General features: G+C 43.8%; 1 protein-coding gene across 1 annotated transcript in view; it reads left to right on the forward strand.

Annotated features, from left to right (window-relative positions):
* Window positions 1-5,276: 5,276 nt before the first annotated feature.
* The window catches only part of TENM4 (teneurin transmembrane protein 4), an 861,213-nt gene continuing 842,322 nt past the window's right edge, over window positions 5,277-24,167 (forward strand). Inside the window, exon 1 of the mRNA XM_070457221.1 lies at window positions 5,277-5,465. The gene's annotated coding sequence lies outside the window, so the exon portion shown is untranslated. The remainder of the gene's footprint in view (window positions 5,466-24,167) is intronic.

Below are 24,167 nucleotides of genomic sequence, written 5' to 3' on the forward strand. Positions count from 1 at the left end.
AATATCCCCTTGGGGATCTAGAAGGAACACAGGGCTATCTCCACCTTGATCATAGTTTAGTCTGAAAGCAATTGCACACTTCAAACCTCGAGAACTGTAAAATAATAAATCTGTGTTGCTTGGTAATTATTTATATGGCATCTTGGCACTAGGAGCTGGCAGTGAGCATGACATTGACTTTCATTGTACAGATATGCCCTCCCCGTCTCTATGTTCAGTGTGGGGCTATGCCTCAACCTATCTGGTGTCCTTCAGTTCAGAGAAACCCTGTTGAACGTGACTTCTCTCCAGACACCTGCATGTGTGCCAGGTGAGGGAGGGGGCAGTCTCACAGAAATGTGAAGCAAGGGATGGGGGGTTCAGGAGCCTCACTGCTCCCCTCCCCTCGGGAACCAAGCCCCTGGGCTGTTTGCAGGTTCTGCTGGGAGTCATGCTGACCAGCAAGTCTCCTTACCACTGACTCGCGGTCAGGCTTCCCGCAGCCTCTTTTCCCCCTGCTTTCCAGTGGCTCGCATGCTGCTGTTACCTTCTCTTCCATTCTTTCTGTCTTCATCAGATTATAACTTTTACAAAAACACCTACAGAGGGACTTCCCTGGTGGTCCAGTGGTTAAAAATCTGCCCTGCAGTGCGGGGGACGCGAGTTCAATTTCTGGCCAGGAAACTAAGATGTCACAGGCTGCAGGGCAACTAATTCCACATGCTGCAATACTGAGCCCATGCGCCAAAACAAAAATTAATAAATAAAAGCTTCTGTGAAGCTTTGTCCGAGGGAGTAAAACTAGATACATGGCTCTGTCCGATGGCTTTGTCAGGAAGTGGTGCCTTCATATTTCCTTCACTCATGAGATCTCAGCCTTCTGAGAACCCTTTGGGGAAGCCAGAGCTCACACCTCACACCCTCTCTCTCCCAGGGACACTGGGTGTCTAGTGACTTGGAATGTCTCTTTTGACCAATAATCAGGGTCTCCCCCTCTCCCTGATCTGTATCCCTCTGGCTTCTGCAGACCCAGAAGTATGCCCCAGAATGTTGCAGTAATCGTAAAAATACTGAAGGATTTCTCTACTCATTATGAACAGTAAACTTTTCCTAATCACCCCAAACACAGATGCTCCCTGGATACACTAGTTTGCAAGGGCTGCCATAGCAAATGACAAATGTCACAGGCTGGAACAGCAGAAAAGCATTTCCCCCTAGTTCTGGAGAAGTCCAAGATGAAGGTGGCAGCAGAGTTGGATTCCTCTGAGGTCCCCCTCCTTGGCTGGCAGCTGGCCACCCTCTTGCTGCCTCTTCACATAGTCATCTTTCTGGGTGCATCCCTGGTGTCTCCCTGGATGTCCTGATCCCTCTTCTTGTAAACACACTGGCCAGGTTGGATCAGGACCCGTTTTCACCAAATTACCTCTATGAAGGCCCTGTCTCCAAGTGTTGCAAGGAGGGGGACCCCTTCCAGGACCAGAGAGCTCTTGTCTAACACTCTGAATGAGTTGTCCAAGGAGACACGTGCTGACAAAAAGCAAAAAGACTTTATTGCAGAGGGGCGCCCAGGCAGAGAGCAGCGGGGTTAAGGGAAACCAGGAGAACTTCACTGCATGTGGCTCACAGTCTCAGGGTTTGTGATGATAGGGTTAGTTTCCAGCTTGTCTCTGGCCAGTCATCTTGCTTGGTCCATAGTCTAATTCGGGGTCCTTCCTGGTGATGCACACATGTCTCAGCCAGGAAGGATTCCAGTGAGAAAGACTCTGGGAGGTTGGTCATCTCCTCTCTCTTTTGGTCCCCCCTGAGTTCTCTTGGTTAGATCTTAGTGGCAGCACATTGTCCCTTATTGGGATGTCCTGTCGTGAGACAGCTCGGGCAAGCAGGCCTGGCCAAGGAAGGCAGTTTGGGTCCACAATTCCCTGACACAAATGCAGTCCCATACTGGGGTCCTGGAGGTGAGGGCTTCTGCATATGAGTTGTCGGGGGACACAGTTGAGTTCAGGACACTGGCCCTCCTTGATTGTGGCCCAGAATTCTGACTGTGTCCCTGCCATACCTGCACTCACATATCCACAAGAGCAGCTCTGAACCCACCACTTTCTTCATTTCTCCCTGCAAGCCTGGGCTGTGCGACCAGTGCTGCCAAGACAGCCGTGGACCCAGGCCCCCTCCCTTGGAGCGTGATGGGAAATTATGAAACCCTTTGTGTTCAGCATCTTATTTTTATTTCCTTGCTGCTAAAAATATTTTTAAGATGAAACAAGAGACTTTGTACACATATTGTGTGTGGCTCTAAAATAAAGATTCTCATTTATTCCCCTGAAAGTGTGGCCTGCTTCTGGCCACATTTCAAGTGTCAGTTTACAAGAAAGTGAAAAGTGTTAGTCACTTCAGTAGTGTCCGACTCTTTGAGACCCCATGGACTGGAGTCTGCCAGGCTCCTCGGTCAATGGAATTATCCAGGCAAGAATATTGGAGTAGGTTGCCATGCCCTCCTCCAGGGGATCTTCCCAACCCAGGGGTTGAACCCAGGCCTCCCGCACTGCAGGCAGATTCTTTACCATCTGAGCCACCAGGGAAGCCAATTTACAAAAATAGGAAGAAATCTTTGGCCAATGGCTATTCATACCACAGTTATATGGATCTTTTAAAAATGTCCACAGAGGTTGGAAATCTCCATGGAAAAGCATGTTACTGCAGAAAAAAGTCAAGGTTTTGGACTCAGAACCACATGTGAATTCTGCTTCCATCACTGATTAATTGTGTGACTGCGAGCAAATGACTGAGCCTTTTCATTTCTTCATTTGTAATAACATGTAGCTTATGAGGCCACTTCTAGAACAAATAAGATAAGGTACAAACAGTACCTTACAGACAGTAAGGTCTACACAAGGTCTCAACTAGAGAGTGGGCTACTCCAGAAAGGTATCTCCCTCCCACCTCCACACGCCCCCGCACCCCCACCTCCACCACCCACCCCCTTACCCCGACCCACAGACTTAACAGAGGTATACCCAGCACCTCTTCCATCAGATCCCCCCCGGTTGGCGCCCAGCCCCAAATCTCACTGGTTCTTTGTAAAATCCTTTGTCCCCTTTCACCCAACGAAGAGGGTTGTGCAAATCCCCTGTTAATAGATTCCTTTGGCCATTTCGCTGGACAGGTTTGGATTTGAAAGAGTATTTGCAAGTTGCACTCAGTCTTTCTCAGGGGCCCTAGGAAGGTCTAGGAACCTCTCAGGATTAACACCAGCCCCCAGCCCTCAGACCTCTGTGAGCTAAAGCACCTCTTCCACCTCTCCCTGGCTCCCAGAGAAGGGACATGTCAACTTGCTGGCAAAAGTTTTAAAAAATTTTAGAAGAGGAAGAAAATGAATATTTACTGACCATATTTTTAAAAATCTGTGAGGCCCCTGATATTAGACTTCCCCCAGGATGTGATGTGTGCATTCTTAGTCACTCAGTCGTGTCCAAGTCTTTGTGACCCCATGGACTGTAGCCCACCAGGCTCCTCGGTCCATGGAATTCTCCAGGCAAGAATGGGCAAGTGGGTTGACATTTCCTCCTCCAGGGGATCTTCCCGACCCAGGGATTGAACCTGAATCTCCTGTGTTGCAGGCAGATTCTTTACCACTGAGCCATCAGGGAAGCCCTTCCCCAGGATATCTCTCCCAAACCTTCCTACTCCCCACTCTTAGCATCCATCGTGTCTTCTTTGTGTTACGGTTCCTTGTAGCTTTATCAACACTCATGGACTCTTGAGAGCCAAGGGCTTTGCCTGTTTTTTTTCATCTCACATCCCCCACAATTGCCAAGCATCCAGTAAGCACTTAAGATGTATGCTCAATGAATGGAGAGTTAAATAGATGAATTCCTAAATAAATGAACATGTAAATTAATAGACAGCATGATAGTAAAAGTGAAAGTTGCTCAGTCATGTCCAGCTCTTTATGACCCCATAGTCTATACAGTTCATGGAATTCTCTAGGCCAGAATACTGGAGTGGATAGCCTTTCCCTTCTCCAGGGGATCTTCCCAACCCAGGGATCACCCACATTGCAGGTGGATTCTTTACCAGCTGAGCCACAAGGGAAGCCCAAGAATACCGGAGTGGGTAGCCTATCCCTTCTCCAGTGGATCTTCCCAACCCAGGAATTGAACCAGGGTCTCCTGCATTGCAGGTGGATTCTTTACCAGCTCAGCTAATAGACAGTATATCTCTGAATAACTGTTTGAAAGTGATTGAATGAATAAATGAATGAATATATGTAGGAACAAACACACGTAAGAAAAAATAAATGTTGTACATGCACAAAAATGTAGCATGTACCTTGATGGAGTGCATCAATTAATCCATTAATGAATGGATTAAGAGGTGAGGAAATATATCAATGAATTGTGAATTAATACTTCAATTACACATACGTGAATGAATGAGTATTAGACAAGTGAACATATGACTAAATGAGTACATGAATACATAAATGAACTTATGCAAAGATGAGTGAATGAATGAATGCATGAATGAACTGTTGAATGCATGCATGCAGGAATGAATGAATGAGAGAATGAGCCAACAAACGGGTGAATGAATGCCTTCCCTCTTTCCCTCAGGACCTCCCCACTCCCTTGAGTGTGCTGGTGATCAGGAAACCTCAGATTCAGAGGCTCAGTTGGATCCCAGGAGGCAATGTTCAAGGCTAAAGGTCTGAAGGCAGACTAAGAGCTAGCACCCAAATGTGCATAGAATATCTCTTTGCCAGGAGTCCCTTGGAGCAGCTGCCACATCAGCTGGGCACAGATTTGTCCTCAGACCTGGACACAGAGGCTCCAGCCACCAGCTCCAGCCAGTGGAACAGCAGGTGACTGCTCCAGGAGGCATCAAGGCACAGTCAGTCCCCTTCTGGCCAGAGTCCCCTTTGCCCTACTCCCCACACTGCCTCCCTCCCAGCACCCCACTCCACCTCGACAAGAGCACAAGCCGGCAGCCATAGAAAAGGAAGTTAGCTCTCAGCATCCAAGGACAGCCTCCTTTAATGAAGAGGCTGCTGCAATAGCTTTGTAACAAGCAGCAACTCCCGTGTTGCGTTACAACAGGTTGAGCCATTCCGCGCTCCCCAGTGCCAGGGCTCAGGGAAAAACCACACCTGAACACCAAGCACTTCTCCACACAGGCGGCCCCGGGGTCCAGACTCCATCAGGATTTGAAAGAATCCTGCTGCATTTCTCATCAAAGAGCTCAGCGTCCTAACCCCTCTGCCTGCCCATCACTGAATGATGCTTCTCTTTGCTTCTTTTTTTTTTCTACTTCAGAATCTGAGCTCCAGCCAGCTCTGAGTGACTGACACCTTCTCCTCTCTTGGCCCTGGGAGTGGATTCTTTCAGGATCGTGGCAAACCGGTATTCCAGGTCCCCTTGGCAACCCCCCGGCACTCTGTCTCCTGAGGATTGTGCTTCTAAAGGACCTCGTGGAGACAAGACTTCTGGGTGAGAATCAACACCTTCTTCTTTGTTTCTTTGCTGCCACATTCAGGCTGGGTTGCTGTTTCGAAGAGAGGTGAGGTTGGTTGGGAGGAAAGGCTTTCCTGAAAGTTAGAAATGGGCAGATAAAAGGTGATAGGGGAAGAGGCTGACTGAAAGATTCCTGGGAACACCACTTCCCACATCAAGTCTCACTGTGTCCCTGCTTTTCTTATGATGCAACCTTAGAGTAATATCTCCCACTGGAGGTCAGGGTACCCATCCAGCCTCAGACACTTGTCAGTTATTGAATTAGTCATCTCAGATGTACACAGATACCTGGAGGAAATGTCCTGGATCACAACCCCACCAGCCACACCTGAGAGGGTGGGCAGAGGGGCCTGGCATCTGATGCATCCCTAGAGTTGCGGGGGCAATGCTATGGTGTTTTGTGTGACATCCTCCAGCTCCAACTCTGGTTTCCTTTATCTGTGAAGGACTGCTTGAAAATGATGTATTTTTCCACAAAGAGCTTTGAACAGAGTCGAAGAGATCTGTAGAGCTTTACCCACCGCTGCCCATCCACCCCTGCTACACACACACACACACACACATACACACACACACTTTGGTTTGGGAGGAGAGGTAGCAGAAGGTGAAGGTGGCTGCAGAAAGAGTCTGGCCCTGGTGCCAAACTCCAAACAACAGTCACTGATAAAGACAGTGATGTGCAAATTACTGACTTTTATTGGACCCTTTGGGGAATACAGTTGTTTGTCAGGAAATGAAAGAGAATGTTTGTGCTTATAAAATTATATGGAAAATCAATGCAGTGTTAAGTGTATTTTTTCAGTTATTGGAGTCAAGGAATGTTCTCCAGCCAATTCTGGCAAGCTCGAAGGGAGGCAGAGACGTCCGTAAGTACAGGCAAGGGGCTTGGGCAGAAAGGTCAAGTTGCTGCAGACTGCTGCTCTCCTTCACCTGGCGAAATGCCCGAGGGGCATGAGAGGACGCAGGCGGCGCGGTGGGTGCACTTCAGGTATTCCCACGATGCTGAGAGCCTCATGCCGCAGAACGGTCTTCAGTCTAGACCTGTCTCTGGTTGTCCTGTTCGTGGGCTCCAACCTAGGGGATCTGGGCACTGAGTCCCTCTCGCAGGGGGAGCTGAGAGGCCCTACAGCATGTTGCAGGGGAGGAGATGAGAGCTATCTAAAATGTGAGAGCACAGACACACCACCTTGTCTGAGTGGCTCAGAGTTCTTAGTCCTAGTAGAAGCAGCGGCTTGGCACTCCTAAGGGGCTGAAGGGGGACGTAGGAACAGCCAGGGCACCTGTCCGTTCGCCAAGCATTTGTCATTGCACTATTGCTGAAGCTCTTTAACATGAAGAAGCGAGTAAGAGTCACAAGTCAAGCAAATTAGGTAGAACTTTCAGAAGATCATACATTGATAGCCAAGAAGTTACCAGCAAAACTCCCACTAGTGACTGTAAATCCTTTACCAGCTGAGAATGAACTGATGTTTAAGAGGCTGAATTGGGAAGCCAGATAACTTGCTCTGCGACGGTGACCCAGGGCAATGACAGCTCGCTCTGGGTTCCCGCTCCTTGTCTGAATTCTTCGTAATAAGGAGCCCCCGAGGATGTCTTCCTGCTCTAAATCCTGTGATGCTGTGATGAGAAGGTCTTACTGATCAGTAGGAATAGTGCTGTTGTGGTGAAGAGGGGGCCTGGACTGGGAGGGGCACAAATTGTTGTTCCATCACTTAGTAGCGGTGCGTCTTAGGCAGGTCAGTGAACTTTCCTATACTTCTGTTTCTTCATTTGAAAAATGATTTTTCTAGTTAGCTCCGCCTCCCTGCCACCCATAGTCGAGTTTTCTTGGGGATGAAACATAGTAATGCATGCCAGGGTGTTGTCCCGTCAGATACATGTCAGCTGTAAAAATGGATAAAGAAAACTACACATTTTAGCAAAGTATCCTACTGCTGAAGCACTTATAGGGATTGTTGTAAAAAAAAAAGTAATAAAATCTTACTTAATTATTACCAGAGACCAAAATGATCCCGTTGGAAATTCATGATTAGTACAATTGAACAACTGTATTACAACATCGACTGCCAAAACTGATAAACCAAAATCTTTGTATCCAAATTCTGTCTTTTCCACAATGCACTGATTTTACCATCTGTGAAATGGGAGTAACAATCCAAAGGCTCTTAGAGAATTAAATGTCATATCTTCGCAGGAACTTTCACACAGTGCTTGAGGCACTTGATAAATGGTACCAGTTATTATGCTAGTATTTATTATTCAAAATTGATAATTAAAAAAAAAGACCAAAGAACAAAAATACCCTATATCTTTTTTTTTTTTAACATAATGTTTCTGATCATTGGGCCCTGTTTTCTCTACATGAAAGCTTTTCAGTGACTCTCTTCTTTCATTTACTTCTTTATTTATTGTTTGTAAATTGATGGCTGGAGGTAACTGAAAATATCATCTGGATTTTATTCAAGTATTAGACATTTCTCAAGGCTTTAGTTGTGTTGCAAACATCAGGCTCCAGTGCTTATTTCAGGAATAGACTCCCCTTGATAGAGAACGGTGAAATTTAAGGGTGAACTCTTTGGCTGACATGACTCTGCAGGCTATGATTGTGTGTATGGCAATTACAGACCCAAGCACGTCTGACAAAGCATTTGATGATTCAAACAAGAACCACAAATCCCTTGAAAATAAAGACCATGATTGGCCCATTCTTATTTTTATTGGCATAGAAATGGATATAATATAACACCTTCAGAGCCTCAAACTACTATTTAAACTCCAGGCCTCATTTCAGGCCTGAGGATATGAGTTCATGAATATTCTGAAACTGAAGCTCTCATTTTCAAAAGGAGACTAAAACAAGTTTCAAAGTCTTATAAAATATACTGATCAAAGCTGGGAAATGAAAATACCACTCTTCCGTGTTTTCAGATTTACCTGCAATAGTCTTTGCTTGTCAATTTTGTCCTGTCAACGTCTTGTATGGCTCTTCTTCCATCATGGGCGTGGATACAGTTCTCACTCTTTTTCTCATGCACACGCTCAATGCATTACAATCCCCTTAAATTCTGATGATCTTTCCTCCCATGCTAAAGAGAAAGGGGCAAATGGCTAGCTCGCAAGTTATTTTTCTAAAACTATAATATACTGTGGTCTCAATTATGAGGTAGGCAAAAAAAGAGTAAAAAGAAATCAATGAAAAATAAAAAATACCATTTTTAAGGGTCGAAATACAATAGAATTTGAATGGTAGGCATCTTTGCATGGCAGAAATGTAATTTTCTTGCTGTGTCCACTTTTTTGTATTTTCTAATTATCCATGATATGCGTGTATTACTTTTAAGTAAAAAATTTTAATATTTTTAAAAGGAATTTTATATTAAATAATGGTGCTTTGTCAGTATAACATGTTTCTACCCCTCAAGTGAGATAGTAACTAGTAGTATTTCACCTTTGTGCTAGCAAATGTCTCACTGGCATTTGTACCTGACTTTTAAGCAAGTATCAGAATGTCTTCTGCATGTTACCACTTCCGTGGTGTGATGAGAGTACGCAGGCATGCTCTGACTGGCTTGTCATGCCTTCAGCTCTGGGTTAAGGCTTAATTGTAGGAGGTGCATCCCCTTGCCTACTCCCCCAGAGTCTGACTCAGAAGCTGTCCTGTGTCGGGCTCTGGGGTTGAGCTCCTGGGGGCTGGGGGCTGTGTTTAGACTTCCCTGCTGGGACTTCCTACATAGGCTGCCTACAAGTGTTTTTTTTCTGATTTTTAATAACACTGTTTTATTTTTTCTGATTATAAAAGGAATACACGGTCCTTACAGAAAATGTTAGTTAAACATAAAGAAAAAAATAAGATACCCACAGTACTATATTTGCTCTCCCTAGAAATGATGTCTGTCACACACATAAGGATTTCCTTCCTCTCTGTGTGTGTATGTGTCTGGGGAACATTTTAAGCAGTGAGACAGCATTGTGTCCGTGTGCGTGTATGTGCATATGTATGATATATGCGTCATTAGAGCTGTTTGTTTATGACAGTTTTTGTGCCGCATTTTAATACAGGTATCATAATTTATTTAACCAGTCCTCTTTGCTGGTCTTTGAGATCTCCCACTTCCTTAATTTTGGTTAGTGTAAGTTATGCTGTGCCAAACAGTCATAATTCCTATTTCCATGTTTGGCAGTATTTCCTTAATATAGATTGCTTGAATTGAAATTAATGGGTCAAAGAACATTGGCATTTTAAAAATGGTTTATAGTCAAAGAAATGTGAAATAAAACAGAAATGAGAGGCAAGTGTGCTTGGATCAAATTGGAAAAACTAAAAGTGTTTCTCACAAGCTTACAAACGTTGGGAATTATTTTTCTTCTTCACCTTTGACATATTGATACACAAAAACCAGTCCTTTAATATCATTTTAATTTGCATTTCTTTGATTATTAGCGAGACAAAACCCTTTTTCATGTTGATTAGCCATTTGTTTTTCACTCTTCTATGAATTATCCTTTCATGCCCCTTGTCCATTTTTCTACTGATTTTTTTCCTCATCAATTCATAAAAGACCCATCTCTATTAAGGATATTAAACCTTTGCCACTTCTATTAAAAATATCTCCTCCATGTTATTTGCCTTTTATTTTTTAATGAATTCTTCCAACGTGCAGCCATTTAAGTCTTATGTAGTCCATCTCCTGATGTCTTTCATTACGATTTCTTCCCTTTATTATCCTTAGAAGTGCTTTCTCTTTCTGAGATCAGATACTCACTTTCAGCATTTTCGAATGGTTTGTTTTTAATATAAAAATCAAGTGTGAGTTGTGGCAAAGGACAAGTCGAGTTCTGTGAATTTTATCAGGTAGCTAGGGCCTCAAGATGCTCTTGCTACCTTTTGCATCATGAGAACAAACTGAGCATTTGCTCTTGAAATGTGCAAATGTGTCCGGGGATGCAGACCAAGGATGGAACAGCGAGAAGGGATCTGCAGAGAAAACAGAGAATGAGAATTCTCAGTAGGTAGGTATGGGTATTCCTCCTGTCATGTACCAAATGTGGTTTTAAATGACAGGTGTTGGGAAGTCGTTTGGCAGCAGGGCCTCCATAAATGCTGGTCCTAAGAAGTGAGTCAGAGAGAATCTTGCTGTGTGCCTAAAAAAGTATATGCTCATTGGTCAAGGCCCTCCCACTGGAGGAATATGAATGTGGTCTCAGGTGGCAGGTATGAAGCTAAATGATTAGAAAGATCTAAATGAAAGATCTTTGCTCTGGGTCACATTGGACCAGCTTAATTGTCCCCTCTCATTTCCAGACTATGGCTGTTAGCTGGGAGGTCTAGAGCCAGGGTATCCTGCATAGCAGAGGAAGTCCAGGGCCCCAGCAGGAATTGGGTGCTGGTGGTAGAAAGAACATGGGTTTCAGGTTCTGCAGACCATCAGACTCTGCTCCGCCAGTTCCCAGCAGTGTGGCTTAGAGCTTTACCTTCCTTGTCTATAAGATGGGGATAATAAGAGTTTAATAATGATATTAGTAATTCATATAATCAGCTTGCAAGGTTATTATGAATAGTACAGAACATCATACATGCTAAACACTCATCCTTTGGAAGCTTTGAAAATGAGTTGACCTGCAGTGTTTGTCTTTTGGGACCCACGTTATAAAGCAGAGGGTCACCAACAGGCTATCCGTCTACCCAATGGGCTTCTCAGGGGCCACCAAGCTACAGGGACCTAATCTCTGCCATCTAAAAATCAGGACACATGGCCAAGAAAGGATTTGTATGAACTTATATGCGTAAAAAACTTCACAATGTTATAAAGGTAGAGTCCCATCCCATTTTACATTGACAAAATTGCCTTTAATTGAATAAAGTAAAATTGTACCAGGTGGAGGAGAGCCACAAATTTAGTTCCTTTTAAGGGACTGTGAAAATGACAAGGCAAGAGAAAAAGAGTCAAATTCTCTGGTTTAGAAAATTCCACAATTCTTCCAAGTCGTGCGGACGCCACCTCTGGTTTCTTTAAACATAGGTTTCTAAATAGCAAAGTGGGTCGGGAAGGACCTGTGCAATGGAGAGGTCTTTCTTCAGCTGATGCGTTAGACGAGGGCCATAGAAATTTTCAACCCAAATAAACGGGGAAAAAAGCATTATTTTTAGGGGACAAAATGGGTATTCCTTGGAACATTGAAAATATGTGTCATACTGTCATGTCCTTTGCAGCTTTAGAAGCCTTTTGTTGGTTCGAAACTAGAATAATGTAATATGTAGAGGTTTATTCATAAAATAATTATGTTGGGCATTCTGAGTTTAAAGGGGCCATCCATTCAGATAGTACTTACACATTTAGTAATTTAATTCAGAAAAAAATTACAGTGTGGTCATGCATGGAGCTGCTGAATTTGAAGGGAACCCACTGCAGTGTTCTTGCCTGGAGAATCCCAGGGACGGGGGAGCCTGGTGGGCTGCCGTCTATGGGGTCGCACAGAGTCGGACACGACTGAAGAGACTTAGCAGCAGCAGCAGCTGAACTCCCTGTTTGTATCCTGTTTAGAAGCAGCCGGTAGAAACCTGAGCCCATCAGAAAACATCAGTATTAGCACAAGAACAAAACACCTGGATTTCCTGGATTTTGTGTCCTTACACGTAGTAAGCAGATTCCGAAAGTGTTTATTTTCACAAATGGTGAAGTGTGGGTAAAGAACTCTTTTCTGGAGACAGCTTTTGCCGCTTGGAACCTGGTCCAATCAGCCTCACTCCAAAAAATGCCTTTCTTCTGACACATAGTTGCAAATCACACTTCTGCCAGCCTACCACACCCTTATCAGGAAATCTAACAGTATAGAAATGCTTCTATGCTAGAAGCCTGGTGTCTTCATTTTTGCTGCGGGTGGAATGAAGAATGAATGAAGAGAAATATAGTGGGGTAGCCAGCTTGCATACAGGAGAAAACAGTTTGCTGTAGCACACACAGGTTGAGTAATAGCAGCCCGCAGAGTTAGCCATAAATAACTTTGCAAACCTGCGGGGCCTTGGTTCCCTGATTATTGAGAATTAGCCACAAAATGGCCTGTTAGCAGGAATTTAATTTACATAGGTTATGGAAATAATCTAAAATAGGGAAAATATGGCTTCAGAATTATGAATTCAGAAATGCTTAAACTGTGAGTCAACCAATGGCAGACACAGCTTGGCATCCGAAGTCTCGAAATCTAGTCTCAGCTCTGGTGCGAACCAGATAATTGGATGATCTTCGCCAACGGTACCACTCTGAGTCATTTTCATCAATGAAGTATGAAAATAATAATCATAAAAATACTGACATTACAGCATTGTTGCATGACCACTGAAATTGAGGAGACAAAGGTGCCTTGTCCACTGCCCACATGAAACAGACTCTGGTGTTAGTGTTGGTGGTGTGGAAATGGGGGGGCCACAGGAACAGTGCTGTGAGTCTTGGCTGTAGAACCAGGCTATCTGACTGTTGCTCTTGACTCCACCCTGCTTTAGCTCTGGTTTCCTGATTCTTGGCTTCAGTGTTTTCATCTGTACTATGGAGTCATCAACAAAGCAAATTTCACCTCATTGAGATAATGTGTATGGAAGGTAACGTGTATATATGAATGACTCCAAAGGGACGGTGTCTGCATTTTCTCTTCATGGCATCCTCAGAGATTAGCACAGTGGCTGGAACAATGTAAATGCAAATAAATAGTTGTGGAATGAAAAGAAAATATGATTCTCATATTTCATATTGTCTCAGAGCTCAGAGCAGAGTCAGGTAATATATATTTTTTTCCAACTATAGATGCCTTTCCAATTCCAGGGTTAGGCAAGTAACAGCTTGTTTTGTTTTATCTCTAAAGGGACATGTAACTTTTGCTGCCATTTCTGTTCCACTCTGATTTAGAAATGTCATCAGAAAGGGGAGAGAGCACTGTTCCATGCCAGCCTCAGGATTTGCCCAGAGACACAGGGCTACTTGGTCGCAGAGATAGAATTGGAACTCAGGTCAGGCTAACCCAGAGCTCTCCACTTTTCTGTCTGTATGGGTATACTTAACAACTTGAATAGCAGCTGTTATTCAGAGGAAGCCCACTTGGAGGTAGGTGCTAGAAACTTCTGCCTTCATTTATGAGGGTTGTGCCCACTGGAGGTGGGAAATGACATGGCTGTAGGATTTCAACACTTTACAGCTTATACCAAATGCATAGGAATTATAAATGCCGTTCTGCATGGTTGTAGGTAAAAAGCTCTCTGTGGCCCACCTTGGGAAATTACTTCAGGGGAAAGTCACATATTGTCTTAAGCATCTGAATCATTCTTCTACAATAATTTCCTCATCAAAAAATTTTATTGGGAGGAGAAAATTACCAGGAAAGAGTCTGTAGTCATAAATGTTAGAAGAACAGAATACATAAAAAGATTTCCCCTTCAACTCATGCACCTGCATCCCTCCTGTGTTTCTAAGATCTGTAAGTGTTGGAATAACCTATCAGACCAATCTACACTCAGCGTGATACTTGTAAAGATGTCTGAAAAGGAAATCATAGAATCACCAAACCTTCTAGAGCAGGGGTCCCCAATCCCCATGCCATGGACTGGTACCGGTCCATGGCCCGTTCGGAGCCTGGTCTCACAGCAGAAGGTGGACAATGGGCAACTGGGCGAAGCTTTATCACTTGCATTACCACCTGAGCTCTGCCTCCTGTGAGACCAGTGGCAGTGTTAGGCTCTCAGAGGAGCATGACCCTACTGTGAACTATGCATGCCAGCGATCTAAGTTTCAAACTTTTTATGAGAATCTAATGCCTTGTGATCTGAGGTGGAGCTGAGGCAGTGATGCTAGCACTGGGGGTGGATGAAAATGTGAATTATCATTAACGTGAGAGGTTTGACTGCACAGATACCCTGATAAGTCAATTGCTTGCAGATTCATATCAGAACCCTACCAGTCAGTGGCAAGTAATGGTGAGCTGTATAATTATTTATTTTATATATCACAATGTAATAATAACAGATATAGTGCACAATAAATGTAATGTGCTTGAATCATCCTGAAACTGTCTCCCCCCAAACCCTGGTCCATGGAAAAATTGACTTCCACAGAACTGGTCCCTGGTGCCAAAAAGGTTGGGGACACGTTCTAAAACTCTACTTCCAAGATCTTGGCAAATGGATCCCATCCTTTCCCTCTTACCCCCAGCCTTAGACATCTTTGCTGATTTGACTAGCAAAGTCAAAACAGTTCTTTTCTTTAAACAGTCCTGCCAGCTTCCACAAGAAATTCTGACTGCTTGGAAGGTTTCTACTTGGCCACTGGCATAGTTTTCATCCAGAGGAGAAAGAAAATAAGGTTTGATTCCTGTTGTGGATGGGTTTGCATTTTAAAATGTGCTGTATGCAACTGTAACATCATTACATTTCACCTAATTAATGGCTTGAGAGTCCCTTAGACTGCAAGGAGGTCCAACCAGTCCATCGTAAAGGAAATCAGTCCTGAATATTCATTGGAAGGACTGATGCTGAAGCTGAATCTCCAGTACTTTGGCTACCTAATGCAAAGAGCTGACTCACTGTAAAAGACCCTGATGCTGGGAAAGATTGAAGGTGGGAGGAGAAGGGGACGACAGAGGATGAGATGGTTGGATGGCGTTACCGACTCAGTGGACATGAGTTTGAGTAAACTCCAGGAGTTGGTGATGGACAGGGAAGCCTGGTGTGCTGCAGCCCATGGGGTTGCAAAGAGTCAGTCACGACTGAGCAACTGAACTGAACTAATGAATTAATGGCTGAAATCATGGGTGAAGTACAGCACTATGCTTTGAGTCCTGCACACAGAATAATCGCTCCAGGTATGTGTACAGGATGTTACTGACACAGATGGTAATGGGAGTTTTGATGATAATGGATTTTAAAGCCTTTTTAAGAATATCATGGGCATGTCTTTTTTTTTTTTCCATTTATTTTTATTAGTTGGAGGCTAATTACTTTACAACATTGCAGTGGTTTTTGTCATACATTGAAATGAATTAGCCATGGATTTACATGTATTCCCCATCCCGGTCCCCCCTCCCACCTCCCTCTCCACCCCATCCCTCTGGGTCTTCCCAGTGCACCAGGCCCGAGCACTTGTCTCATGTACCCAACCTGGGCTGGTGATCTGTTTCACCCTAGATATACATGTTTCGATGCTGTTCTCTTGAAACATCCCACCCTCGCCTTCTCCCACAGAGTCCACAAGTCTGTTCCATACATCTGAGTCTCTTTTTCTTTTTTTTGCATATAGGGTTATCGTTACCATCTTTCTAAATTCCATATATATGTGTTAGTATACTGTAATGGTCTTTATCTTTCTGGCTTACTTCTCTCTGTATAATGGGCTCCAGTTTCACCCATCTCATTAGAACTGATTCAAATGAATTCTTTTTAATGGCTGAGTAATATTCCATGGTGTATATGTACCACAGCTTCCTCATCCATTCATCTGCTGATGGGCATCTAGGTTGCTTCCATGTCCTGGCTATTATAAACAGTGCTGCGATGAACATTGGGGTGCACGTGTCTCTTTCGGATCTGGTTTCCTCAGTGTGTATGCCTAGAAGTGGTATTGCTGGGTCATATGGCAGATCTATTTCCAGCTTTTAAAGGAATCTCCACACTGTTTTCCATAGTGGCTGTACTAATTTGCATTCCCACCAACAAAAAAAGCAGTGTGAAGTGAGAATTTTAAATTTCTACTTTATGAGTATAAAATAAAGCTGAGCAGTAACCCTTGTCCATAGTAGATATAATATTAGCTTACTCCTCATCCTACTGTCCAGCCTTCTCTAGATTTGTTCATTTGTCTCAAGATGTGTTTATTAAGCCTGTACTGGGCATTAGGCAGACGATAGTCGACAGGACAGGCACCTGCCCTCTTGAAGGTTCCAGAATTGCAGGAAAGACTAGCATTGGACAAGCCATCACTGGTAATGGTGAGTGTTGCTTTTTTTTTTTTTAAGAAATGAGTCAAGCATAACAGTCAGGTTTGAAAATTCTCTTTTGGAGTCTGTCACAGCTATCACTCTCTGAGCATGTGTTTCCTCTTTGCCTAGAATGTTCTGCCCACCTTCCCAGCAAAGGGAATCTTCCAGGCAAGTATGTTATCTCATGTGTTCCCTGGGCTCTGAAGGCAGAATTCAGGCTTTTTTTGTACTGTGTTCCTGGAACATGGTCCAAGTGCTTTTATCAAGAGGCTACTTCGTGCCTTTCAAGTGCTCTGGCCCTGAAGTCAGAGTCTTCGGGTTTGAATCAAAGCCCCGCCACTTATTAGCTACATGGCCTTAAACGCTGAACAATTATGTAGCCGCTCGCCTCACTTTTACCATCTGTGAAATGGAAACTTAAAATGGCACATAACTGTTGGGATTGTTGGGAGGATTAAATGAATTACTCATATAAAAAGCACGTAAAAGAAGCCCTGGCATGTAAAAACTGCTTCTTCAGTGTCGGCTGGCACTGCCACAGCTCTAATGAATGCTTTATATTGAGATTATGTGTTTAATCTGTCTGCCTCCTTAGACCGCACATTCTTAGATGTCAGGGTCCTTGATTTACTCACTCCTCTGTTCTCACGCTTAGCACAGGGTTTGGCACCCAGGAGAGTCACAAGCAGAGCCTGCTGAATGAATGGAAGAGTGATGAGTCCCCACAAACAGCAGGCTCAGGGCCCAGGTCAAAGGAATTTAGGTCAAAGTCATTCTAGGAACTCGGCTTTCACTGCCTGATATCATTTTGTTCCATTTCTTGGTGAAGAACCAGTGAGGAAAGAAAAAGTAATTAGATCATTTGGACCAACCCTTGATGTGCTCCTTGGCTTCTTTATTTCAATGCAGACTCTTCTCTGGTTCCTTGGACACCATGGAAAATAACTAGCATTTTTTTTAGATTCAGCCATCACATTCTTTGAAAGAGAAAACAACATCATGTCTTTTTTTTTTAATTATGCCAAGCCGCGTGTGTGAGAGTCCTACAATATAATGCAATTTTATTTTATCAAGTGCCTTTCATCGCAAGCTGCATCCCTGACATTCCAGTTAAATAATGACTGGTAGAGCGCAAGGTGTTCGGGGCGGTAGGGAGGAGGCGAGTGAAGGGGCCGAAACAAAGGAGAAAGTCTGTGAGCACAGGGACCTCTAGTCAGATTTTCAGGGGCCTCCAAGTCTTCGTCCGGCGGTGATTGTTCAGTAATGTTTCAGGCAGAATAACTGGAATGGGACGTGCTTTAGCAAATGGCTCAAACAATGGCTTTGATTTCATGCTGATGACACAGTTACACTGTGTTTGTTGTGCTGCTCTGAAGCTCTCTGTGCACCAGGCGGGGCTTCCTGTTTAGCAAGGCGTGTCTCTGCCGACAAAGTGCTGTGCCCGTCTGGACTGTCAGTGGGGAATCGGAGCAGCCACGAGGACTTCAGATGGGCCCCGCAGTGTCCACCCGTGTCCCAGAGTCAGGGAACACGAGGCCTGACATTGCAGTACAGAGAAGTGCATTTCTTCATCCTCGCTTGGTCAGGCATTACTGTCAGTACTTCATACACTTTATTTCAGGGAACAAGGCCCATAGGCCCAATACACCCAGGACCTGTTTTCTTCCAGCCTGAGAGCTAAGACTGTTCACATTTTTAAAAGATTGTTTAAAAAAAAAAAACAACAACAATTAGTACAAGACAATATGCAGCAGATATCGTATGTGGCCTACCAAGCTTAAAATATTTACTCTTTGGTCCTTTATAGAAAAATGTGCTGATTCCAACTCCATCTTATTAATTCAGTCAATAAAATGATGTGAGCATTTATTGTCCCCATTCTGTAATTTGGATCCTGCATCTTAAAAAGGATAAGTACTCATCTGATATTACCCAGCTAGTCAGTATAACTGCTACCCAGGGATCAAAAAACTCAGCCATCTCTAGGACTTGGGCAGATAATATGAATGAGTACATGGGCCCAGGAGGGGCTGTGACAATACAGAGGTGACATGGCCTTTCCAAAGGACAGCTGCAATGCAGTTCAAGCCAATGGTGACTCACCAAGAACAGTGACCCATGTTACTAATTTTCTGATCTTTCAAGGAAAGCCAGGAAGCCAGATTTTTATGTAAAAGCTCCTAATTTCCAAAGGCTGGCCAACCAGATTCAAAGTTTATTTAATGTTATATGAATCATACAAAACAGGCTTGTAGCCTGAATGTACCCCAAGAGCCTATAGTTTTAAACCAGTGCATACTATTATGAGTTCATTTGTTCCAACCCCTTCACTTAACAGTGAGAAAACTGAATATTGGAAAGGAAGAGTGAAATGACCAAGATCACAGCACTCTTAAGTGGCAAAACCCAAATCATATATGAGCTCTCTCTCCTGAGCACTGCTCTGATTTCTAATTGGTACAACAGATAGTTTGGAAGTAGGAACGATTTCTTATACACTGACCTAAACCACCAAGGACTGATGGCTGAAGCTGAAGCTCCAATACTTTGGCCACCTGATAAGAAGAGTCAATTCATAGGAAAAGACCCTGATGCTGGGAAAGATTGAGGACAGGAGGAGAAGGGGGTGACAGAGGATGAGATGCTTGGATGGCATCACCAACTCAGTGGACGTGAGTTTGAGCAAACTCTGGGAGATGGTGAAGAACAGGGAAGCTTGGAGTGCTGCAGTTCATGGGGTCACAGAGTCGGATATGACTTAGCGACTGAACAATGACAAAAAATCACCAAGTGCTACAAGTAGATAACAGAAGTTGAGACAGACCTGAAGGGTGCAGTTTAAAGATCATCTGGAGCCTCTTCCTCATATTTTTATAGCTTTGGAAAACAATCAGAGAGGGTTCCTGAAAAACCCAAAGTCATACAGCTAGGAATGGAGATGGGTCTCTGACCTCAGATCCTAGACTTACTCCAATGCTTTTGCTTGACCCTCTGATGTACTTGAATTTTTCAGATGTCTCTCCAGAAATCTCCTTTATTATGCCTTGTGTGACACATAAGCATGGTTCTAGCTGAGCCTATGCTGAAATTCACACACAGCTAGGTTGTTGTTCAGTCGCTTAGTCATGTCCGACTCTCTGTGACCCCATAGACTGCAGCCCACCAGGCTTCCCTATCCTTCACCATCTCCCAGAGCTTGCTCAAACTCACGTCCATTGAGCTGGTGATGCCATCCAACCATCTTGTCCTCTGTTGTCCCCTTGCCCTCCTGCCTTCAATCTTTCCCAGCATCAGGGTCTTTCCTAGTGATCTGGCTCTTCACATCAGGTGGCCAAAGTATTGGAGTTTCAGCTTCAGCATCAGTCCTTCCAAAAAATGTTCACCATTGATTTCCTTCAGGATTGATTGGTTTGATCTCCTTGCAGTCCAAGGGACTCTCAAGAGTCTTCTTCAACATCACAGTTCAAAAGCATCAATTCTTCGGTGCTCAGCCTTCTTTATGGTTCAACTCTCACATCCATACATGACTACTGGAAAAGCCATAGCTTTGACTAGATGGACCTTTGTTGGCAAAGTAATGTCTCTGCTTTTTAATATGCTGTCTAGGTTGGTCATAGCTTTTCTTCCAAGGAGCAAGAATCTTTTAATTTCATGGCTGCAGTCACCATCTGCAGTGATTTTGGAGCCCAAGAAAATAAAATCTGTCACTGTTTCCACTGTTTCCCCATCTTTTTGCCATGAAGTGATGGAACTGGATGCCATGATCTTTGCTTTCTGAATGTTGAGTTTTAAGCCAGCTTACTCTCCTCTTTCACCTTTATCAAGAGGCTCTTTAGTTCCTCTTCATTTTCTGCCATTAGGGTGGTGTCATCTGCATATCTCAGATTATTGATATTTCTCCCCACAATCTTGATTCCAGCTTGTGCTTCATCCAACCTGGTATTTCACATCAGGTACTCTGCATACAAGTTAAATAAGCAGGGTGACAATATACAACCTTGTGTCCAACAATATGAAAAGGTACAGCTAGGTACATCTAGCAAGTTAAATGGATCATCACTCCTTCCACCCAGGTTGGAAGCTGACCTGAGTTGACTTGCTTGGAGGGTGGTGAATTCTAGGTGAGCTAGGAGTAGAGACTAATGAGGGGAAAGGGGATACAGAAGGACAGAAATTTTAGCTCCCCAGGCCAGTGAGCCTACAGGTGGCAGCTGACAGAGCTGTTTTCATAAGGAACCTGTGAGATCCAGTGCTGTTACCTGGGATCCATGTGACTTTGAGTGGAAGACAGGCTTCTCCCTATTTCTACAAGAAACATGTCACAACTCTGCTGAGGGCTTGTAGGAGGGCGTGAGGCCTGTCCATACCTTGAGGACCCTGAGTTTCAGAATGCCTAGAATGAGAACTGTAGGTGGAATGCTCAGAGAAGGCACGAAGTGCAGTGCTAACAGTGAGAGGCTACCCTTGGACTTCATAGGTGGTGGAAAGCAGTGAGTGTCTTGCAACCACAGCTGTAGAGAGGGCTGTGAGCGCATATGAGACATACCCGAACTCCTGGAAAATGTGTATGGTGAGAGATGTGAATGCCTGCTGGTCCTACTTGGGTAGGAAAATGGAAGGAGGGAAATGAAAGTTGTGCCTTTATTGTTTATGAAAAAAATGCAAAAGTGAATGTGTTAGTCTCTTAGTCATGTCCAACTCTTTGTGACCCCATGGACTGTAGCCCTCCTGTGAAATTCTCCAGGCAAGAATATTGGAGTTGGTAGCTATTCCCTTCTCCAGGGGATCTTCCCTACCCAGGGATCGAGCCCAGGAATCCAGCATTGCAGGCAAATTCTTTGCCATCTGAACCACCAGGGATCCGGTACCATTACTATTCACATGGGCCCCTTTGTACCCTGCGAAGTTAGGTTCCGTATGACATGGCTGCCACAGAGAGACCTCACCCTGGAGCCTAGTCAAAGTGCAGTCCCAGGACTAGCAGTTTCAGGGTCACCTGGGAGCTTAGTAGAAAAGCAGAATCTCAGCCCAGTGCCAAGCCAACTGAACGTGAATCTGCAGTGTAACCAGAGCCCTGGGTGATCTGTGAATACATTAAAGTTTGAGAAGCTCTGGCCTTGGTATCAACAGCTCCAGACAAATTGCAGATTCTAATCTGAGAACTGTCCGTTTTTGTTTTGTGATATTGACCAACTTCTCCACTCCTCTCCTTGCTCATTTTTATAATGAAGATAATAAATAATGATAATAAGGTAATAAATAATATAATAAGATAATAAGATAATAAATAAGATAATGATACCTATTTATAGGGTTATTGTGATGTTTAATTGAGATATTGTGTAAAGCTTGTGACTGATGCACATACATTCTTAGTAAATAATGATTATCATCATGACTATGATTACTTTTGATAATCCAGAACTTGTCACCAAAGCATTTGTAGGAGAGGCTTCACTATTTCCCTGTGCATTACCTTCTCCTGCAGTAACCCAGTGAGCTTTCCTCCCACTTCAATACAGCCTACCAGTAATTTTAATATTAAAAATGTAGCTGGTTTTTATTGCTATTCTTCAGAGATCTAGGAACTAAAAATACAAGCCAGATAGCATCCCAGTTACCCTCACTACAACCAGTAAGGCAGGCACTGTTATCTGCTCTTGAAAGATGAGGAAATTCAGGGTCCCAGGTTCAGCCAGGGTCCTGGAAACATTAAAGAGTAGAGACACAGTTCTTCTCCAGGAAGGAGCTCAAGAGCAGGAAGTGGTTGAAAATCCCTTCAAGTGCTGGCCTTAGAGCTGTGGACTTCTGTTGTACATGGAGGGCTTACCAAACACGTCCTTTTTTTTGTTTGTTTTTAAATTGGAGAATAATTACTTTACAATATTGAGATGTATTTTGGCATCCGTCAACACGAATCGGCCACAGGTATACACATGTCCCTGTGAGTCCTGAACCCCACCCCCCACCTCCCTCCCCACCTTATCCTTCTGGGTTATCCCAGAGCGCCGGCTCTGGGTACCCTGCTTCATGCATTCAACTTCACTGGTCATTGACTTTACATAAAGTAATATACATATTTCAATGCTATTCTCTCAAATCATCCCACCCTCACCTTTTCCTGCTGAGTCCAAAAGTCTGTTCTTTACATCAGTGTCTCCTTTGCTGCCTTGCATGTAGGATCATTGGTACCATCTTTCTAAATTCCATATATATGTGTTAATGTGCAGTATTTGTCTCTCTTTTTCTGACCTGCTTCACTCTGGACAATAGGCTCTAGGTTCATCTTCATTAGGACTGACTCAAATGTGTTCCTTTTTATAACTAAGTAATATTCCATTGTGTGTATGTTCCACAACTTCTTTATCCATTCATCTGTGGATGGACATCACGGTTGCATCCATGTCCTAACTACTGTATACAGAGCTGCTGTGAACACTGAGGTTCACGTGTCTCGTTCAGTTCTGGTTTCCTCGGGGTGTATGCACAGCAGTGGGATTGCTGGGTCATTACCGTACATTTTCATCCCCACTTCTTCTCAACACCTACTGAAGTGAGAGAGAAATTAATAAAAGGAAAAAAAAGTTGGAAAGAAGAGAATGGCATTTTGGATCTGTCAAGCAGATGGGCAAGAAATAATTGACTTAGGCAAACCTGTGAAAGTAAAACCTAAGTGACCAATGGCAAAAGCTCAGAATCTATCTCATTTTCACTGTTGTGGCCCAAGATGGCTCAGAAATGAGAAGCTCAGGCATTTCCAAAAGTGAGGGGTCTGAGAAGGGCTGAGAATAGGAAGGTTGCTTGAATGTGTTAAGAGTCCCTCCCTCCCTGTCCTGCTCTCCTGGGCGCCTGCCCCACCTCTGGCAGGTAGAGGAATGGAGATCTACTGTCTGGAATGAATGAGCCCAAGATACTCTGGATGTTTGGAAAGCAGCATCGCTGAAGGTATATAGTCTGTGCCGGAAATAGGAACAAGAGGAGTAAACGAACTCTATATAGAAATGATGAGACTGCCTTCCAGTCCCTCCCCCATTAAGCTTCTAGAAAATCTTAGCAGCCAGTCTTGTTGACCCTGGACCCCAGGAAGAGACTGGAGAATTCCTTTCTTGTGCAGTTGAGTAGCCCCTGAGAAGAGACTTACAGATACTGTTTGGGAATCACCAGTAAAATAACCTAGCCAGATCATCCTATAGGGAAGTCCACCAGGCAACACATCTGGCTCTGAAATCTCCAGTTAGTTTTTAGTTGATTGGGTATGGCTAACCCTAGATCACCAGTATCTGATGAGCAAAGCCTTTACAATGAAAAATAAATACAGAAACAAAATAACAATTTTTTAAAACCCTAAAGAGCACAAAGACAATGGTAGAAAATTTCACACAAGATACGTCATTAATATCCTTAGAGAAATAATGATGTTATGTACATGAAACAAGAACTGGAGGCTTTTTAAAGAGAAACGTTCAAATGACTTAAACAGGTTCCTGAAAATTAAAAAATATGACCGCAGAAATAAAAATGTCAACAGAGGGGTTGGTAGACAAAGCTGAGAAAATCTCCCAGAAAGTAGAACACAAAAGACACAAATATCAAAAGAGAGAGAGAATTAAAAAATTAGAAACAGTCTCAGTCAGTTCGGTCACTCAGTCGTGTCTGACTCTTTGTGACCCCATGGACTGCAGCATGCCAGGCTTCCCTGTCCATCACCAGCTCCCAGCACTT

Source organism: Odocoileus virginianus, chromosome 28 (assembly GCF_023699985.2).
Source record: "Odocoileus virginianus isolate 20LAN1187 ecotype Illinois chromosome 28, Ovbor_1.2, whole genome shotgun sequence".
NCBI classification, from domain to species: Eukaryota; Metazoa; Chordata; class Mammalia; order Artiodactyla; family Cervidae; genus Odocoileus; species Odocoileus virginianus.